The 20557-nt window shown below is 45.9% G+C and overlaps 1 long non-coding RNA gene across 1 annotated transcript in view; it reads left to right on the forward strand.

Annotated features, from left to right (window-relative positions):
* The window catches only part of LOC125757514 (uncharacterized), a 29886-nt gene extending 25296 nt beyond the window's left edge, over positions 1–4590 (forward strand). The window contains exon 3 of the long non-coding RNA XR_007415286.1: positions 4534–4590. This is a non-coding gene — a long non-coding RNA (uncharacterized LOC125757514). The remainder of the gene's footprint in view (positions 1–4533) is intronic.
* Positions 4591–20557: the final 15967 nt, after the last annotated feature.

Raw genomic sequence — 20557 nt, forward strand, 5'->3', positions numbered from 1 at the left:
AAGTATCGGTTACGTTTATAGTCCCGGTCAGAAATATCGCTTTTTTTTCGTTTTACAATTTTGGTTTTCGCTCCATTCCGACACACTGCCTAGAAGGTCCTAAAAGCACCCAGAGTGAGAGCCACGGAGAACGATAAGCAACTCGGGAGCGATGAGGACCGAGTTGCACTTCACGTCCCCTCGTGCTTTAATGTTTTTTCGCGGTCGTAGGTCAATTTGGTTGTATTAATTGTATACTATCCTTGAGTGAGATGAAAATAAAAACGTAGTTTTTCTTGTGCATTGCATGTAGGTCAACATATTGTGGATATTATGGAGCGCCGCATGCCGCCAACATGCTCGAGCTCGACTAGCGGAAGCGAAATGGTTAGAGCGATGAAGAAAATGATGGCTGATCCATCCGTCGTAGGGCTCGGTAGAGCACGAAAGTGAAACGTGTCGTCACAGAAGTAGCTGATTGTTTTATAGTGCATTGGTATATGAGAGGGTGTAGAATGTCTATGGTTGTTTGGCAGATATAGCACCGCTTGATGTGGACGAATTCACGTTGACGCCTAGTGGCACATCTCCGTACCGAGGACGAACGCCCAAGATCGTGATTTAACCGTTGTGGTAGCTGCAATTGTCAAGATATACCTGTACACCGCATATATTGAATCCTGCGCAAAGATGGCATCAACAAGCGCATAGTAAAAACTGATACTCAATATGCACTCCTTCAAAGCGTAATGAAACGCGAGAGAAGCGCGACGAGCGTCGTGGCTTCCCTCTAGCTTGGCCGTTAATTCTCACAGGGCGAACGGGGAGCGTGGTGCGACAGCCACGCGAGCAGCCGAGAGCTATTTTTCGATATGGATGGATGTTATGAGCGAGGCTTGGGTTTGTGCCGCGACCTTGTGGTGTTTTCTATGGGGAACAGTATTGGGTTGCACAGTGTACTTTTTGAAGAAAGTGCTTCTACGTTTTCTATTTCACGCGCCAAATTGGACGGTCGTCGCAAAGGCGCGTTGCCGCAGCTAATTGCGGAGGCAACGAAGTTTTAAGTGCGAATGCACTTTATAAGCGACCCTGAATCCGCCGTCCCATAGCAACGGCGCGAGGAAAGGAGAGGAGCGTCTGTAGCAACGGCGCAGCGACGTCACACCCCACGTGACTGCGCGCGCTCCGCCTCCTCATCGCGGTTTGCGCGGGCGCGCGCCGGCTCCGCACCGCTCTTCTAGGTGGCATTGGGTGCAGTGCCGCAGTGCTTCGCCGCTCCTTCTCTCGCCGTTCGCTCTCTCTCTCCTCCCTGCGCCCCACTCTCCCGTCCGCTGGCTGGGCGCCTCTCGAAATGTGTGCTCGAGACGCCGCTGTGAAACGCCAACGGCGACGAGATGGCTGAGATTATGGCCGTCAGGTACAATCACAACACGAACAGGTGCTGATGACTGTGTAAATAAATGGTTACGGTACAAATCCTCGTCTCGTCATTAATTTACACCATTAAAATTACTGCGTCGTGTACTCTCGGCGCAAGAAATGCATTCGCATTTCCTCACGATTCCCTTCGGGGAGGTGGGGGCATTTTTTTTCCTCTTTTTCTTTCGAGCTTGGTGGCACGCAAGTCATCACCCTGTTATAAGGGGACGCTCATAGCATCCATCCATCCAAGTGCACTGTGAGAGTAAAGTGGGAAAAGTAAAAGGTGCGTTCATGCAGCCTCCGTTATGTGTTTGGCGGTAGCTCAGTCGGCTAAACGCCCGCGAGCCATCGTCGCGGAACGACAGGTCGTAGGTTGGACTCCTCTCAACGGAACTTTTTCTTAAAGTTTCTTTAACATTCGTGACGTATTTCCATGACGGAAATACGTCATGAACGTCTTGGTGGACCCCGGCATAAAACTTGCGTGTTAATATGCAGTTACGGCCACGATCCACGCCTCTGCTAACTTCACCTGTACTTGACCAGCACCTTCCGAACAGCATTGTTGTTCGACGAATTTTCGCACCTTTGACGTTGCAAAGAGCATACGTGTGCATTCTTTCGACATTCATGTTTCGATCGTGCTGATCGAACCTGCAACATCCGAGAGAAGTGAATTGCGTACGGCAATAGTCTGAGCATGACTGTGAATCAAGCGCTACTGAATGGGATGCTGATGCTTGTGTTACGTTGAAAAAGTAACTCTGCGTTCCTGACTGCGCAACTAACGACGGCGGCGTAATACGTTTGGAAACCATGAACACGTAAAACATGAGGTCCCGTGCAGCAGCGATGGCGCTACTGGCTACCGGCCTACTACTGCGGAAAATTCGTCAGGCAGGTTCGATACGTACTGTCTCAGGGTGCCATTAAGTTCATACGTCAATTCTAGTTCATGCAGTTTTGTGTAGCACGCATATGAATTCGCAAAGCATCGTTGATGCATGGCAACGGGACCGAAATATAACCTTTCACACCGCGGCAATTAGTTATGTGGCGAGCATTTGGCACTTTCCATTGTTCGGGAAAGTATTTTGGTGTCATAGCTATTTTAGTGCAGCGCATGACGTCATCCAGGGAAAGTGGCACGGTCCGCACGTCCTATCTGTTCCTATGCTTGTATAAATGGGTAGACCCTCCTCCTGGCGCCATCTTGAACCGCAAAGGGCGTGGGCATTGCGAATAGTCGATGTGTTTGGTAAGCCCACGATATCCGCACAACTAGTCAAACTAAGAGAGACGTCGATCCACCCAGCAACGCTGACATCAAAGCAAAAAATAAAAAAAAAACATTGGCCGCGTATCTGCGTGCTTCGCTGCAAATGTCGTTTAAAGACGATAGAAGAGGCGCTGCGTGAGATATGGACGCCATCTGGCAATACGTCGGGAAACATGAGTGCTGTGTTGCGGGCTGGTAGTCCCGGCGCAGCGGCAGGTGAATACCGGCGGTGACCAACGCGACCGGCGGGGACGCCGGCCAGCCCGAACACGCGGTTTGGCGCGATGCGCCGAAGGAGAAGAAGCGTCCGCACTCAACGAGTACTCTCCACAAACTCTCTTATTTACACGTCGCCTGGGTAAAACAGGAATGCCAGAGCGGCACCCCCTGTCATTCGTACAATGCAATACTGAACCGAAACCGTAACACAACATGAGCTTGTGCAGAGGGCACGGAGGAAGACAAGTTTCAGCGTAGTCGCATTTTCAGCGCAGCTTAAGAAACTAGGGTCTTTAAAATTGCGTATCTATGTATTTTCTATGAAAGGAACACACCGCCTAATACTTACCTAATGATGTTGCACCTCAGATATGCGTAATATTTACTTTTTGATCGACAACGTTCACAAGTAGTAACAGCCGTACCAGTTCAAGATGGGTGGGCGGTAAGCAAGTGGTTCAACTATGGCCGGGTGGGTGAATCGAATGACGTGCCGACAAACAGAAAGACAGACCAAAATTTCTGCGTTTAAGTTCCCCAAGAAAGACTATCGTCTTTAAAAAGAGGCATGTGCTGCCACAAGCTTGCTGCATCGCATGACATCGACTCCGACAATGCGTGATATCTGCCGTAATTTTTCTTATACGTATTTTCTTTGTCTCGATGATGAAGATGCGTGAACGTGAAGCAGGTTAACTATATGACAGTTGGTACCTTTCATTTTGCCAACCAAAAAAACCGTGCAGTTTCTTAACGAATAACAATGGACTATGTATCAATCGCTAGGCCCACCGCATGATGCATGGTTTGATCAGTTTGATCAGAATAGCGAATTATTGACTAGGTGAAAAAGAGCTCTCGACACAAAGTGCGGCAGAACAAAACGGAACGCCTAGAAGCATATGCTCATGCAAGTGCGATATCGCAAAGGGTTGCATGCTCATCTTTGTGTTCCACACGACGACCTACTTATCAGCAGCAGCGATCGGGTACATGCGCAGGTCATGCGCTAACCAAGCCAAGCCTATTGTTTTTTTTAATCTAGAACGCGTAGGCAAAATGATGTGGTTTAGTTATATGACAGAGAAAATTGTTTTTCTTCTAGCATTGAAAATCAAAAGGATTGACAAACTCAGAAAAAAGCAAGTGTGCGAAAGCTTACTAGGTAATGCTGACTACCATTTGGCCTGCAAGTGGTGATTACTACAAATGTCCTGCTAAATAGTGCAACTGTAAATGGAACGATTCTATGACTCGTATCACTATTGTAATAAAGAATCTATTGTAGTAATTCTCTCCTAGCGCGGCCCTAGAGTGCAATCATATTCACGCGCAAAATGCTGCCATTAATGGTAATTCGAGGTTTTCTTGTTCCCGATCTAGCTTTATATAGTAGAAAGAGGTTTCTTCCTGTAATATAGCGCATGTAACTAAAAAGCTTTTTTTCTTGTGGTGTTCATTCAGCATAAGTTTAACTCACTTTTTTATGCAAATTAAATTTGAAGCTTACTTGTGTTTGTGTCGTTATTTCCCAAGATTTGCTGCGTGCTTTCTAACTGACTGTCTCCTGTAACGCTTATATAAGAAAATAGAGGATTGTAAATAAATAAATCAGTGAATTGAGCAATTTTCAGGGTCCGTAACAAAACAAGCCCCAAGTTCGTCTGGAAATAAAGATGCGAATTGCCCCCCTACAACTGTGACGATTGTGTCCGTCTTTCCGGTAAGGTGATAAGTATTTGCTAATAGAAAAAAAAATCTGATGTTACACGAAAACTACTAAAGCGTCAGTGGGGTGATAGCTTGCTCTGATCCGCCTATTTCTTTATACGGCGAATTGTGTTCGTGATGTACACCCGCTTTAGTAGACGAGGGTGGCGATGCGGGCTTGTAGGTTCCTTTAGTAGGTTCCTTTAGTAGTCCGCTTTAGTAGGTTCCTTAAGTTCGCTATTATTCACAAAGGGCGGGGTTCAAAGGCAGGTATGAGTGTGACGTGCTGTTGGCATGTCGTCGCAACTTGACCTAAATGTTGCAATGTTAATTTTGTAGACATGAGTGTAATCATCGCGCTGCCTTCTCGCTTCTCAAATGCTTCCATATCACTAGCGAACTCGCACAAGGACTACAGAGAAATGCACATGACATCCGCTGTAGTTCCTCTTTAGTCCTTGTGCGTGTTCTCTTATAATACGGAAGCATTCAGTCAGTACCAACTAGTCCACACAATTACATTAACAAGTTATCTGTTCTCCTGTGCTCATGGGTGCCACTTTCGCGCTCATATTTACTTCCAAACCCGCCATCCCAACTGGGCCCTAGCTTTTGAAGTCGTATCCTGATTAGTATCCTGATTAGGGACGTACCCATACTTAAGAACGTAGTTCAGCGTAATGAGGCCTGCTGTCTAAGGGGTTGTTTTTAGCGGAGGTGATGACTACTCGCGCAAAGTGCTAAAAAAGGAAAAATCTGCAGCAGGGTAATAACTAACTTTCGAGAAGCCTTTCCCACTCTATTTCTGATCGTTTCATATTGAGCGACTTATTAGCATGCTTGAACATAAAAGAAGGAAGGTTCGTGTTCGACGTAATTAGCCAAAAGTGCGCTAAGTTTCCTAAAACACTTATAGGACGAAATACAACTTACAAGAGCGGTCGCCATATAAACGGAGAGGTTGAGCGTGCCGCTGCCGTGACGCCTTAAGTTTGACCACACCAAGGAGGGTTGCAGAAAATATATGTGTCTTTGTGTATCTGGTTTTATTTCAATTGATGACAAGGTCATCAATAATCACGTGGACCCGTTATTGTCACCGGAAAGAGGGATGAGTGGCGTTATAATGTCCGCAGTTAACCCCGTTTAGTGTAACGAGGAAATTCACGTTATTCCTCGTTGACATCCTTTGCTGTCTTCGTAAGATACCTTGGAGCGCAGCAGGTTTTCGGCGTGCTCACATTAGGTGAACTTCAGCGCGAACGTGGCAGCTTTAACAAAGTGGCGCAAGTTGCAGCGCTGTTTGTTTTTCTGTTTTTTTTTTTAATTCGCAAAATTTTCAGTGCAACTCTCGGATTAGCCTGCGTGATCGTGTCCGAGTTTTTAAGCGACGTACTGATCAGAACCTTCTTCATCATGCGGCCGTGCTCAAGAGTAACTAGTGTTAGCCTGAATACAGCCTTCGTGAGGCCCTCTGCTCAACTTTTGTATGGGTTGGGGAAAAGGATACGAAGCATATACATACACACGTTAAGAAAAGAAGTTGCGGCCTTGAAGGAGACAATTCTGCTTATCGAAACTTCGGCTCCTACGCCGCCACGTGTTCATGCATGTTTAAATATTATGACCAATGCTTAAGTAATAGTAATGAGGATCACCAGCCACAACTGCACTATGCACCTCTGATGCCATACATAAAGGAGGGCACGTTGACTGGACGCTGCGAGTGCGCCACAATAGCCGAGAAAGCATCACCAGAAGGGAGCGGGAGAGAGGAACGCGTTCAAGGACCACGGTGGGTGTTTTATTGCGAGGAATTACAGCGAGGGCATTGCTAGAACAAGAGCGACGCGCTTTGTTCAGCTGGGCACGGTCACGCACACCCTTTATCAGTGATGCCAACCTTAGCCAACGTTTGATCCCCAGATGGACCCCCAAAGATTCGGTATTTTACAATAGAAAATACCTATATTCACTTCTTAATGTCGTTATTCAGGCTATTTCAGCTTTAACGAAGCCTAAAGACAGTTCGCTCTCTGGCCCATGTTTCAAAATTCTAATAAAAGTAAAAATCAGCGTATTAGCAGCCACTGAAAGTCTTGTATCTAAATTTTCTGTGGAGTAATTGCACATAAAAAGCTTGCAGATTGCGCCAGCTGCTGCTAGGAAAGACAGATTTGTCAAGTTCATTTTGCTCACTCGTTGAAAGCATGGATGTGATCGTCCGGGTCGAATGCAAATCTGTAGCACATTTGTTGTGCTTGCAACTTGGGAGGTGGCGCTCAATTTCTAATTTTCCACATTCGCAAGCAGCGCTACATGATGCAGGGGCCCTTTTTACAGGAATGCAGGGGCCCTTTACAGGAATGCAGTGGCCCTACAGGAATGCAGGGGCCCTTTTTACTGGCTGATAGCCATCCTCTGTACTTTCGATCAGGTTCCCATTTGGCCAAATACTTTTGTCGCTACTATCGCTCTAAAGGACAGCCTTTTTGTCTGTTTCCGTCGCACCGTTTACAAAATACCTTGCCCAATTGTCCGCCCTGCTTTCGCTCTCTTTCAGTCATTGGCACCTGGTGTAGAAGTTATTTGACAGGAAGCAACTTTGCGAGCTGAAAGCGAACTTGGCACGTTTTCCTGTGCACTACAAGACAAAATTGTTCTTACTTTCAAGAGCAGAAATCATTCAATGCGCTCATGATGATACGCGCCTCCATGCATCTAAGTTTCATCGCCCCCACCCCCGTTCCCCTGCCCTCCCCACATTATATGATAATATCGCGTTAAAGTACCGCTATCGCCTTCACTCGGCCCAGCAAAACACTAAAGATCACCAAACCACTGGCTATTCTCGCACAGTGGTAATGAGTAATTTCCGTAGAAACCAATTATCCTCTATTATCTCTTGTACTAGCCGTGTTAACATGATAAACGATGATCAAATTTGTCTAAACAGAAAAAAATGTGGGTTAAAATAATATGAGAAGAAAAAAAAACGCCAGGCCTGCGCTCAAACCGCAGCACAGTCACAGCGAAAGCTGGAAGAGCGGCGTTTCTAGAGCCCGTTGTCATTCGTCAGGCACCAGCTACACGTCTGTAAGGCATTATGTGCACTTTGTTGACGCGGCGACTGATGACGATGAAGAATTATGGCTCAGCCCCTTGTAATGGGTTGGAAGCTTTAAACGGGCCACCAGTTATGTAATTTGCATTGGGTGACGCCGGGCGCTATTTTTCTCTCCCGTCATGCTGTATAACATACGTTGACGCGGGAGAGAGACGGCGGGAGGGGGGGGGGGGGGGCAAATAACTTCACTTAGACCCCGAGGAAATAGATGATGCGCTTATGGGCTTCCTTGGCAACCAATACATGTGCACTTGCGAGGAACCCACTACGCTCTAAATCATTGTAATTTTTACTGAGACCCCGAGGAAATGGATCATGTGCTTATGGGCTTCCTTGGCAACCAATACAAGTGCACCTGCCAGGAGCCCCACTACGCTCTAAATCATTGTAATTTTGAGAAGTAGGACAGCAGGCACTGTGCCATTTTTCTTCATTCTACGGAGAGCCGTGGTACCTGCTAAACGCATGTAAGGCATGATGCGAACTTTGTTGATGCTGTGCCTGATGACGACGAAGAATTATGGGAGAGCATTTTGTAATGGGTTGGAAGCATTCAACAACCTACTCGTTGCGCAATTCGCATTGTGTGACGCCTGGTTACAAAATTCGCGTTGGGCGACGTTTGGTGCTTATTTTACTCTTCTACCACGCTATATTGCATATGCTAATGTGGTTCCTTCCCGACATGAAGCCTGTATAGGACTATTTTGCAAAGCAGTTTCAAGCACCGGCATGGCTCAGAGGTTGAATACTGGGCTCCCACGCAGAGGGCCCAGGTTCGAACCTCGTTCCATCCTGGAATTTTTTTTTCTTTTTTTTTCTTATTTCGAGCGATACTGGTTACGGACACCGGTGGCGGCGGCGGCGGCGGACAACTACGGCACCAAAAACGGCCGGTGAAATGATCTCATAACAGCTTTCGCTGTAAAACAAACAGACCACATGGGGCGCCGATTCTTTGCTAATTACCTTCGCGCCCCAAATCTTCCATTACACTATACATCAACTCATCTAACGTAACTAAATTGCGAGTTGTATCTGCCTTCAAAAATCGGTCACTAACAGATATTCAACGTTTGGAATAACAAAAGCAAATCACTTCGCCGTGTTCAGACATTTCAAATGTATTATTTTATTTTAAAATATTATTATTCAATTATATGTCTGTCGAGCGTACTACCTATATGCAGGCGAGATATTAAAATAGAAATAGCATTCATGTTTAGTCGAACTGATACCTGCTTTACCAAAATAATCATGTTAACAAATTCGCCGCCTTCGCCTGTCGGCTTTTAGAAGTAAACTATCATGCTGATACGCTGAAATTTTAGCTTTTTTTGCTGATTCAGTCGTTCACAGGCATCTTTGTAATTTTTACAGAACGGAACACGAAAACCGGTAAGTGAATAATTTGTTTTTTTCTTCGAACATATCCTTGCGCGCCGTATTCTGTAGCGCAATTTCCTCCCGAGCATGCAATCCATCATTCTGTGTTTCTCGCACTATTATCATTTTTTGCGAACTCACAGGTAAATCAGATATTTCTGGCACTCTACAAATTATTAAGAGAAGGTAGATTATTCTAACGTAGATTTTGTTTCCCTGCGAAGCAGTTTACCACAACCCAATGCATTTCCAGGGTGGATATATTGCCTGACTCATGTCCCTAACTAGGCGAAAATAACGAAAAATATAGACATTAAGAATGTATTCAGCGAAGCTGCTGGAGCCATAGAGTTTCCTAAAATTAACTACAGGGGACTCTGCCGCTGCGATCGTTCAGCCACCATGGGAGTGATCGGTAGTGCACCGATTCGCCTAATCTTCTTGCTTGCAGCTTGGAACGCACTTGTGGTTTTGTTTATTGCTGTGTTTTGGTGTTCGTTTCAGAGTAAAGGATAGACCGTTGTGAACTTCGTGACCAAATTTGAAGTGGTGAGCCTAAAAAAGTTAAAGTGCTGAAGGGAAACTGCTGACTTTTGCTGAACTTCCTTTTGCGACAAAGCGGATTCAGGAGACGCGGACCCAAACGGAGCCAAAAGAACGAAGTTTAGACAAATCCGTGTAGTACCCATCATTCCCATGCTGGCTGAACCGCCATGCGTTGTAGCTCCCATAGACAATAACACCAGAGTTTCCTCTAGTAAGTATTGTAGGAAAAAGTATTGTAGGAAACTCTATGGGTGGAGCGCCCTCAGGGAGAGAAAGAAATATAGAAAAAAAAACGGGGACAGCGTAGCTGGCGCAGCGTGATTACGAAGACAAAAAGTATAGACAAAGATGCCAAGACGGCGCAGCACGTTCACGCCGCCAAAGAAAACCAAAAGAACATTAAGCTGCCTTAATGTTCCATTTAAATGGAAGCTGAGGGATTTAAAGAAATTACTCTGGAGCTTGTAATGGCCGTTTGATCACTGCTGAATTGGAAAAGCGATGTGAGAGTTCTCAGAACTGACTGCACATAGCATTTTTGGCAAAACACAGAGGCTGCGGCCGCAGGCACTTCTTGAGACGCCGAGCGAGCGCGGTGACGTCATCTTCGCTATGCCGCATTATCTTTAACAGCAGCATGTTGAAACGTTGCCTCCAGATAGTCACGGCAAGCCACCAGATAGTCACGGAGGCCACCGTTGAAGATACGAGAGACGCTTGATCACGTTGCGCTCAGATATTTGTACTTATGCCAGATATAGTAATCCATCTACAGAACATTAAGCTTCTTTATATTTACTTGAGCCTTCGGCGCATAAACAGCGATCTCGTTGTTCAGGTCATTGAGCGGCGGGAAACTTCCGGCGCAGTGCAGCACGGCTCCGCCACAGGCACTGAAGATGCCGTACACTCACAGAATAGATCGAGTAAAAAGGGCGTCTCTTTGTCCCACAACAATAAACGTCATCTGGCTTGCTTGCGTTTCCTTTCTTGAAAACTCGGCGCTGGCCACTTTCCTACCAAGAATGCTATGTCACGCTGATAGGCCACATGCCGTTCGTGACCAGAAAGTACACGGCGATGGTTAAGCCATGGCCAACAGAATTTACGTAGCCGCTGTGGTTCAGAGTAAGAGCAGACATACCTGGCGCCGCAGCAAATGACACGTTTATTGCTTCTCATTCCAGCGTCTCCTTTATTTGTTCAGTGCCAGCCAAATGCGACAGATCCCACGGTTTACGACCGTGTCCTATCGTCCTTTCCTACTAGCGTCCCTACTAGCGTCGGCTAGCGTTGCGGCCTGCTTCGCGTTCATGGGGGGAGAGTACTCTCGAGTTGTTGCCTCACGACGGATATTAGACGTGGTTTTTTGTTCAGTTGTGTTTTTATCTGGGAGGTGGCGTCTTGCATCCATCAATAAAGAATAAGAACAATGCACATGCTGCGGGGAAGAGAAGAAAACGGCGGAGCATGTCCTGATTGAATGTGGAGTTATCCACCCAGGTGTAGTTTTAGGGTGAACAATGAAAAGCTCAACACACCCGCGATTGAAATAAATGAGAGACGGTTATATTATTGGTGGTGGATAATTACAGAGAAATGACAAAATTAAATGTAAAAAAAAAATAAAGACGTTCTGCCGTAAAGGGCAAAGAACTGGGCTGAGAATTAACGTTTTTTTTCCTGTAGTAAGATATATTTGAAGTAGAGACATTAGCCCAACATTAAGAGAAAGAAAATATTAGGTTTCTTTTCTTTTTCTTTTTTTGTTGAGCCTGGTGGCACACTTGCCACCACCCCGTTATCAAGGAGACGCTCATAGCATCCATCCATCCACCCTATCACTATGTTGGTTCTGAGGCTGTCTCTCTAAGCGACGCGTTGTGTCGAAATGACGCATATCCGTTCGTGCAGAGCCGTGTGTGGAGAGAATCTGGCCAATGGGCGGGGAAGTGAGGGGTCGCGGCGCTGCGCTGACGTGAGCGACGTTGTCATCGCGCCTCCAGGGCACCCTACTGCGCCATCTTTCGCCATATTTACGCCACCTGCGCGATGGCAGCAGAGCTTAGCTTAATTACGCGCTGTTCATGCGTGAACTATAGCGGCGCTAAACAAATTGGTAAGGCGAGAAAGTGCAGAGACATTGTAATACAAGTTTAATGAAGAACATACATAATTAGGTATGCGATAGCAAATAAATTATACATATACTGACTTCTAAAGTTGTGTACGCGGATTCCCAGAGGACTACGTTCTATAGAAAGCGCGGCGAGTTTCGTGCCATGCGAGCTTGCTCAGTTTGCGTGTATTAAGAAACGTAGAGAAGCCCGCCAGAGCGACTGATATTGCGTAAGAATTCCACCAACACGATGCTGACGCCTCACAACATCCTTTTTCTGGTGAGGTCATACCGGTCTGTCGTCCGAATGTGCCAGCCACTGCGCACTGATGAACCCATCAGCGCGTACTTGTTTCCGACGTGGAATGAGATATTTAACTTTTCCGTGAAGAGAAGTATTCGAGGCGGTCGTGAAGAAGAAAGGTTACCTCGTCCGTCGACTGAAGAGAAGGCGCGCGGGACTGCATGGCGATGCCTTCTCTACAATAGGTAGCTTCTTTTCTCGTTCAGAAAGAAATCTGTCGTGTGGCCTGCTGGCGGCGAGATTTGAGAACACTTTTAAGAAAGACATGGCAGCTCACGACATCATGAGATAGGCTTTTTTGCAAGAACTTTTCGAACCTCTAACGCCTTTCTTGTTTTACGTGCGTTCACCTCTGCACATTCCAGAGGAGTTGCAAGGGCCCCACGATGGTTTTGAAAAGTAGCGGCTGGAACGTCACACCACACAATATTTTACGGCCTAAGGTGTAGCAGTGGATAACCGAAAGATAGAGTATACCGAATGAAGAGAGTACTTCGTTTTGATAGTCTGTGATCGAAGACCTTCTTCTGAGAAAATGAATATTTACTCTCGAATGCCCATGACCTTTAGACGCAGACGCATCGCCCTCACCGAAACAAGTCAACGCCAGAGAAGAAAGCGAAGGCCTCATAGAAACGAGGGAGGCCAAGCTCGTCTCCTCGAACTTGAAACAACGATGCCCCGTTGCCAGGGCCAAGGAGGTAGCGAGGGCCAGAAGGCTCTCGGAATGCGGAAACCTCCTACGTAGGCTAGAATCGGAGCTTAGCCCGATGTGCTGTTTATTCGTCCATTAGAAAATATTTTTCTTTTAAAGCTTTCGCACGTGTCATTCATCATAATAACAAAAGCTACCAATTTTCAGCAAGTATGCGCTTGCTTGCTTAGTAGTAGCGCTGCCTGCACGAGCTCATACACGGTGCGCTATATACGCACGACTAAAAAGCACAAGGCGCTTTCGCATGGCACGGCGGCTCGGATTAGTAGTCTACACGCGCGAAATAAGCATGCAACAGGCAACAAGTGAGTAAGCGGCCACACTACGGTGAAAGACACCATATGGTTACAGACACGCAGAACAGATAACATATATATCACACATCACACGTAACCGGCGCTACTCACGCGAGACTTTGCTAACTTTTGATATCAAAATAGAACTGCTTCTTTCAACATCACGGCAATATACGAAGACTGTGCTCATCAACAGACTGAAAGAAATTTGCCAAATCGAAATCGCTTTTTATACCTTATTATAAAGTACAAACACATCTTGTTGCCATTATCAGCATGTTATTCTTTACCGACAGCGTAATTTTTGTGCCTAATGAAGGTGGGAATTTAAATTGGAAAGGAAGATCACGTCTCTCTTGCGACATCCAAAGCTGAAGCCAAACGGTGTGTTTGTGTGTTGACTAGCATTTCACTCATCACTGGGCATGTTTCGGCGTGGCACAGTGTCAAAGTACATAATATTTAACTTTCGTAGAGCGCATGACAAGACGAAGGTACAAAGAACCGACAAAGACAAGTGGTGACTTCCCACCGGTTCTTTGTCGCTTGTCTTCGTAGATTCTTTGTCCCTTCGTGTTTTCCCGCATTGTACGCAAGTTTAATATGTAATACCAACTAGCCCGTAGCGATACTCTCTGATCCAGTGAAGTACTCGACGGTGGATCAGAAGCAGGCACGTTAGAATCTTGGTGGCTGAGTTTTTCTTCGTTATTTATACGTTTTTTCTTCCTTTTATTGTAATAAAGCTTTGTACATCACCTTTACTCATATCTTTATCTGTGGCGATAGGCAGATTAGCTCTGACGCTCTAGAGGTGCTTTTCGCTCCGTCATCATTTCCAGTATCCATCATACGCCTAATAGAATCCATAATTCCATATTTTGCGCATATGTTCAGTATGATACACGGGTATTGTTTCAGCTTGCCCCCATAGAAATGCAGCCGCCATGACTCTGCCATCACCAGCGACCGCCATGACCTGCATATTTGAGCTTCCCAGTGGGCATTTAAGCACCGATTGACGTCCACTGGATAACCACTTCTGGATGTCTTGGCCGTCCAGCGGTCATCCGCAAATTGCCGACAGGCGTACAGCAGACATCCGCAAGACTGTAAGGCGCATACTAATTGGCAATCCAGCAGGTATCCTGCGGGTGTCCACGGCGGATATGCGGATGCTCAATGGACGCGGTAGCTCTTTTATTGTATTTATGTTTTCATTGCCATGGAGGGGGAAAATGCGCTTGGCAACCGCAGATCAACCGTAGTCGCTTCGTCACTTGCAACGATCGAGTAGGATTTGTGGCTTCAAGATATGTGTAATTTGTTTCAAAGGGCGTCGCCGCCTCGGCGTGACTTTGCGCGCCATATTGTCAAATATTATATATGATATCGCCTTTAATATTTGTTCCCCAAGAAAGACTATGTCTTTCTCTTTCTTGGGGAACTTCAACGCAGATATTTTGGTGTCTGTCTTTCTGTCACCCGATTCAGCCACCCGGCCAAAGTTTTACTTGTTGAATGCCCAGTCATCTTGAACTGATAGCGGGGTTCGTACTTGAGAACATTGTCGATCAAAAAGCAAATCTTACGCATATTTGAGGCGCAACATCAATACGTAAGTATTAGATGGTGTGTTCATTTAGTAGAAAATACATAGATACATAATTCTAAAAACCGTAGTGTTTCTGAGGCTGCGCTGAAAATGCTAGTGTTTTTTGTGCTGTGTTGAAAATGCGACGCTGAGCGAGATCCGGCAATTCAACACAGAGGAGGAGGAGGACTCACGTAGCACGGCCGGCAGAAATATCGTGTTTCGACATTTGCAGCGAAGCACGCAGATACGCGGCCAATTTTTTATAAAAGAAAATACATTTACTTAAAATTTATTTGCCTTAATAATTCCAGAATAAAATTATTAAGCGTTCCATGAGCTTGGATCCTCAAACTATATTACAGGGGAGGCGGATTCACCGCCTTTGTGCCCTTCCTCCGCGCCACTAAAAATGATTTAAAGCATAATGCAAATCCCGACATTGATTGCAGCTTCCAATAAAGACCCGTGGTAGCCATACTGGCAGCGTGCAGTTTTTCTCGGGCGTGGCGCGCTTTCCGCACTGTAAAGATGACCGAGGAGTTTTTGAAAGCGATATATAGGCTTCGCTGCTGTAATTATAAGTACTTGAAAAGCGTCGTGAATTAACTACATCACATTTTCTGTTGAAAAGTCGACCTATCGCGCGCATGATGGCCTTCAAAGACATATCCTTGATTCATAAGTACCGAAAACCAGAAGTTCGCAAATAAAGGCAAATAAAGAAAATGTAGTGAAGAAGATGAGTGCTACTCGGAAAGGCAGAGGGTACCACTCAGGTGGAAAAGAAGAAGAAGTTTGGTTGTCTCGGCGGCAAATCGTAACTGTTTGGCCGCAAGTCGTCACGGAGGAGAAACTCACGCCGTCAGCAAAACCGTGCTACGTGACCCGCAAAACCACAGGCGTAGCATATGGGGCGGTTGTCTGGCGTGCGCCATGGGTTTTGAAGGCGTGATGGTGTTGGTCGGGAGAACGGACGGGCAGCGTGAGGCACAGGTTCAGGCGGTGCGGCAAAGGTGCGCGCGGGAACGTAGGAGTTCGCGACAGGCAAACGTCGGGGTGCGGTCAGTGCTTCAGCATAGGTCAGCGGAGCAGCCACTGGTGGTAGATGGGCTGCGGGCAGCACCTCGGATACTTGCTCCTGAACTACACGCTGTATCGATGGCGGCAAAGTAGATGGGGCACCTTCAAAGGTGTAAGGTACAAGAGACAGCTGGCGCGCGACCTCCTCGCGTACAAACTGCTTGATCTCAAGGAGGAAGGCAGAATGGTCTTCCGCAATGCCAGCCGACGTTAAAGCGGAGATCGTTGCACATGACGCACTGGCGCGACGAGTGGATTCACGCTGTTTCCAGAGCTCGTCATAGCTCTGTCAGAGTTGGATTACGTCAGCGACCGTTTGCACGTTCTTGGCGGCAAGCATCTGAAATGCGTCGTCACTCACACCTTTCAAAATGTGATTGATCTTCGCGGCTTCCGTCATGGCCGAGTTGGCACGCCGGCAAAGGTCGACCACATCTTCGATGTAGCTGGTGTAATTTTCACCATTTTGCTGAGCTCGAGCGCGCAAGCGCTGGTCGGCACGTAGCTTGCGAAGCGCTGGACGGCCGAACAGATCCGCGAACGCCGTTCTGAAGGCCGACCAAGTGGGAAGGTCCCGCTCGTGATTACGGTACCACAGACTGGCGACGTCGGTTAAATAAAATTGGACGACGGCAAGCTTGTGCGCACCGTCCCATTTGTTGTGCTTGCTCACCCGGTCGTACTCGTCAAGCCAATCTTCCACGTCCTTGTCATCGGTACCGCTGAAGGAAGGTGGGTCGCGTTGCCGAATGGGGCCGGAACAGACAACAGGTGGATTAGTTGAAGCCGAGGCGGCTACCTGCTGATCTTCGTCCGTGGACATGGTAGAAACCAGAGGCAACGTACGGTTTCGAAGTTCCAGAATTATGGAGTACCCAGCACCTCCACCAGTTAAAACAAGGCGTTTAGGAGTAACACTGGTTTATAAAACGCAGGAACAGTTACGACAAGTTACGTGCTAATGGCGGAACCAGCCTAAGCGTCGAGACACCCAAACGTCTTCTTCTTTTCCACCTGAGTGGTAGCCTCTGCCTTTCCGAGTAGCACTCACCTTCACTACAGCTGAAACAAGTTAGAATCGTACGCGACTGGCAATATGTCCTGCATGTTATGTCCCGAGGACGTCCGCTGGAGAAAACCAAACGGATTTAAAAATTTAATCCGACATTGGTATCCATCGGATGTCCCCTCGACAACTGCTTAGGGCGTGGACGTTCCGATTTTATTCGGTTGTTCGAGGGAGTTTAAAGGCCCATTGGGTTAGCAGCACGACACCCCAAACTATCAGAGTAGTTGTGTTACAGCTCTGGCATTAAGGAAAGTGGAACTTTTAAGGGCTTGTTTTTTTTCTTTTTTACACACAATAATAATGAGGACTAAAAGACAATTATACCAAGGAAAGTATAGGGGATGTTATTTGTAGTAAATGTAATGTAAATGTGAAGAAAGAAAACTGGACGAAAAGATAGCTTGCCGCGGGCAGGGACCGAACCTGCGACCTTCGAATAACGCGTCCGATGCTCTACCAACTGAGCTACCGCGGCGGCCATCCCGCCGTCCACTTTATGGGGTATATATGTGCATTGTAAACGTGGAGTGTCAGTCAGCGCCGCCAGTAGCCATGACGGCGAGTGTGGTACACTATTTTTCTGCCATTTGGCGTCACGTAGTACGTGAACTTATTACGAGCTGGCAGCTGACCAATAATCCCTCGCATACTACCTGAAAGCATCAAGCCTGCCAGAACGAGGCCCTCGCTATGAATCAAGGAAAGTGGAAATTTTAAGGCCTTGTGTTTTCTTTGTTATACACAATAATAATGAGAGCTAACAGACAATTATGCCAAGGAAAGTATAGGGGATGTTATTAGTAGTAAATGTAATGTAAATGTGAAGAAAGAAAAGTGGACGAAAAGATAGCTTGCCGCGGGCAGAGACCGAACCTGCAACCTTCGAATAACGCGTCCGATGCTCTGCCAACTGAGCCACCGCGGCGGCCATCCCCCCGTCCGCTTTATGGGGTATATATGTGCATTTTAAACGTGGCTTCTCAGTCAGCGCCGATAGTAGCCATTACGGCGAGTGTGGAACACTCTTTTTCTGCCATTTGGCGTCACGTTACGTGAACTCAGGCATTATGACATTATTAAGGAAACGTGCGCAAGAGAGAAACACGCCTGTGAGCTAGAAATCCCCATGACATAAATTTGTTGTTGCATTTTTACCGGTATCGTTTTCATATCAATGCGAATTTCTAGAAGGTTCTCTGTTACGCAGCAAACGATTGCACTGTATCAGTTTTGTATGATTTTTATTGTAACGATTTTCTTGTTAGTCATTCATATTTCCGAACAGTGTTAGCTATTCCATTAGTTTAGGTTCTGTAAGTGCTACTAGTGTTTAATTTAAAATCTCAGAGTGTGAAACTGTCAAGCGAATGTACAATGGTAATATGTACCTTTGTGTCTACAGCTCCGCAGTATCGCATGCATAAAGCAGTGTCAGCATTATGCGTATGATATTTTCCAGTAAAAATAAAAAGCTTATGTATGTTTTCTGCAATATTCTTAACGTATAGACGTCAAAGGTCACAAAAAAACGGCACAGAACTACAAGTTCTACAATGAAGCGTAAACTGATTGTGGGAAAACGCACAATAACCTTGCATATTACCGTAACTGCGGACTAAATTGTGAGCGAAATATCCTCATGAAAATTCGAGCGCTGTATTGGAGAACAATGAATGCCGATCGTTTCAGGGATTTCACATATTAAATTAATGTATTGTTGATAGCCTATCGCTGTATGACGATTAGCTTCCATAGTGCCTAACACCCGAGAATGTAACGCGCTTTATGACAATTTCGGCCAGACAATATTCGTGAAATTTGTCCGGCGTAATGCTTTGCAGTATTAAGTTTGGTTGCCTCTTGTTATAGGGAAATGTGTTGGCTTTGTGATATCTTGAGTGAAAGAACACAGAGTACAGCAAGACACGTTCTGGACAGGATAGACCATTCTTCTCGTTATATGTGTTGTTTCGCTTTAGCGCTTTAACAATGATGCACCAACTGACCCACCAGTCAACGCTTCTAAATGCATTAACGCTGTGAATGTTAATTACATAATTACCGTTTTACCTTACGTTGTGCGTCATATATGGATGCAGCGCCTTCATAATGCACAGTCAATATTACATTTTTTTGTTATTCGTAACTGCTACGTTAATTTTAAGACAGTGAAATGTTGCATGACTGTGTACGCATACATACTGATCTTTTCAACTTTCTCCCATTCCGAAATGAAAACACAAAGATAAAATGTTGTGTCACTTTGAATTTGCATGCACAGCATCGTTTCTTATGAAATGTACCTATTGAAGTTGTGTTTCATTTCAGATTAATGTTGGACCCTTTTCCACGTGCGCATGTAATAAAAGTGACGGTGACAGTTGGAGAGCAAAAGATGGGGAACCCTGCTTAGTACGTAAAGCTTCTTTTATTGGTACCGGTATTCACAGCTTCGCCAGCATGCGTCTGCGCTGCTTCCCTTGAGTTGTAGTTTCCCTGCGCGTAGGCTATCTACCAAGTCCCTTTTAAAACATATAATTAAAAAAAAACCTTTGGATAATTCACAGAAGAAATTCGCAAAAAAATTGTGCTGCCCCCATGCGATATGGGAGTAGGCTTGCCACGTCTTTTATACTTTGCCAATGAGTGCTGTTTTGCTTTAACAACCTGATGTACTGTTAGGGTACAGCCGAGGAACGACGTATTGGAGCGCTCCGGAAATTTCGACCATTTGGCGTTCTTTACCGCGCACTGAGATCGCACGCTACACGGGCCTCTAGCAGTTCACCTCCATCTAAATGCGACCGCCGCGGCTACGATCAAACCCGCTACCTTTGCGAAGCAAATTAAACGCCGGGTGAACATCAATTTCTAGCGCTCAAATGCTATGACGAAGGAACGACGACGTGAATGTGACGCCTAATATGTGGAGCTTCTTACTTAACCGTGAAGGCGTGCCTACAGTGGCGTAGAGAGTAAAATTGCAATCACTGAACGACAACACCGCCATATTGAGAACACCGTGGTGTCACCAAAAACGTTACAATAAAATAATATTGATCCAGTAAATACAATATCACGACAACAAATGCACACATTCGTGGTATCTACGACACTGTATAATGCCGACATAGTTCGTATAAGGGTGTCGCCATTTTTCGCCTCGCCTCACCTCAACATCAAAACACACCTGATAACCTTCCTCAACCTGAACCTCATGGAAAGGTGCGCTTCCACGAGGTCTCAACCCAAAGTTCATTCATTGCCTGTGAGTAGTGACCTAGTTGAATATAATTATTAAGATTGGTGCCTCGTTCTATTCAATACAACTAGAAACTTCGAGCGCACAGTGTTGTTCATATGTCAAATACAATTATTAAAAGAATGGAAATTATGACTATTCATAATCTCCCGTGGCCTTTCTAGGAAGCATTCAGTTGCTGGTGCCTATAACTACAAAGCCTATTCATGCAATGTCATTCAAGATACAGCGTTCTTATTTCTTCATCAACAGACTTATCAACAATCACTTTGTCGATGTGGAAATAACGCACTCTGATACCACCACTACACGTATATTTTTTAACTTGATAGCGTTAAAGAGTTCGTTTCCCAGAAATTCCGGTGTTGGCGTCTATTTTGGCCTCTTTGGTTGTAAGCGAAAAAGCAGCTTTGTCCGTGACCTAAAAAAAGACAAAGATGCAAATAA

The sequence above is a fragment of the Rhipicephalus sanguineus genome, chromosome 2, assembly GCF_013339695.2.
Source record: "Rhipicephalus sanguineus isolate Rsan-2018 chromosome 2, BIME_Rsan_1.4, whole genome shotgun sequence".
Lineage (NCBI taxonomy): Eukaryota > Metazoa > Arthropoda > Arachnida > Ixodida > Ixodidae > Rhipicephalus > Rhipicephalus sanguineus.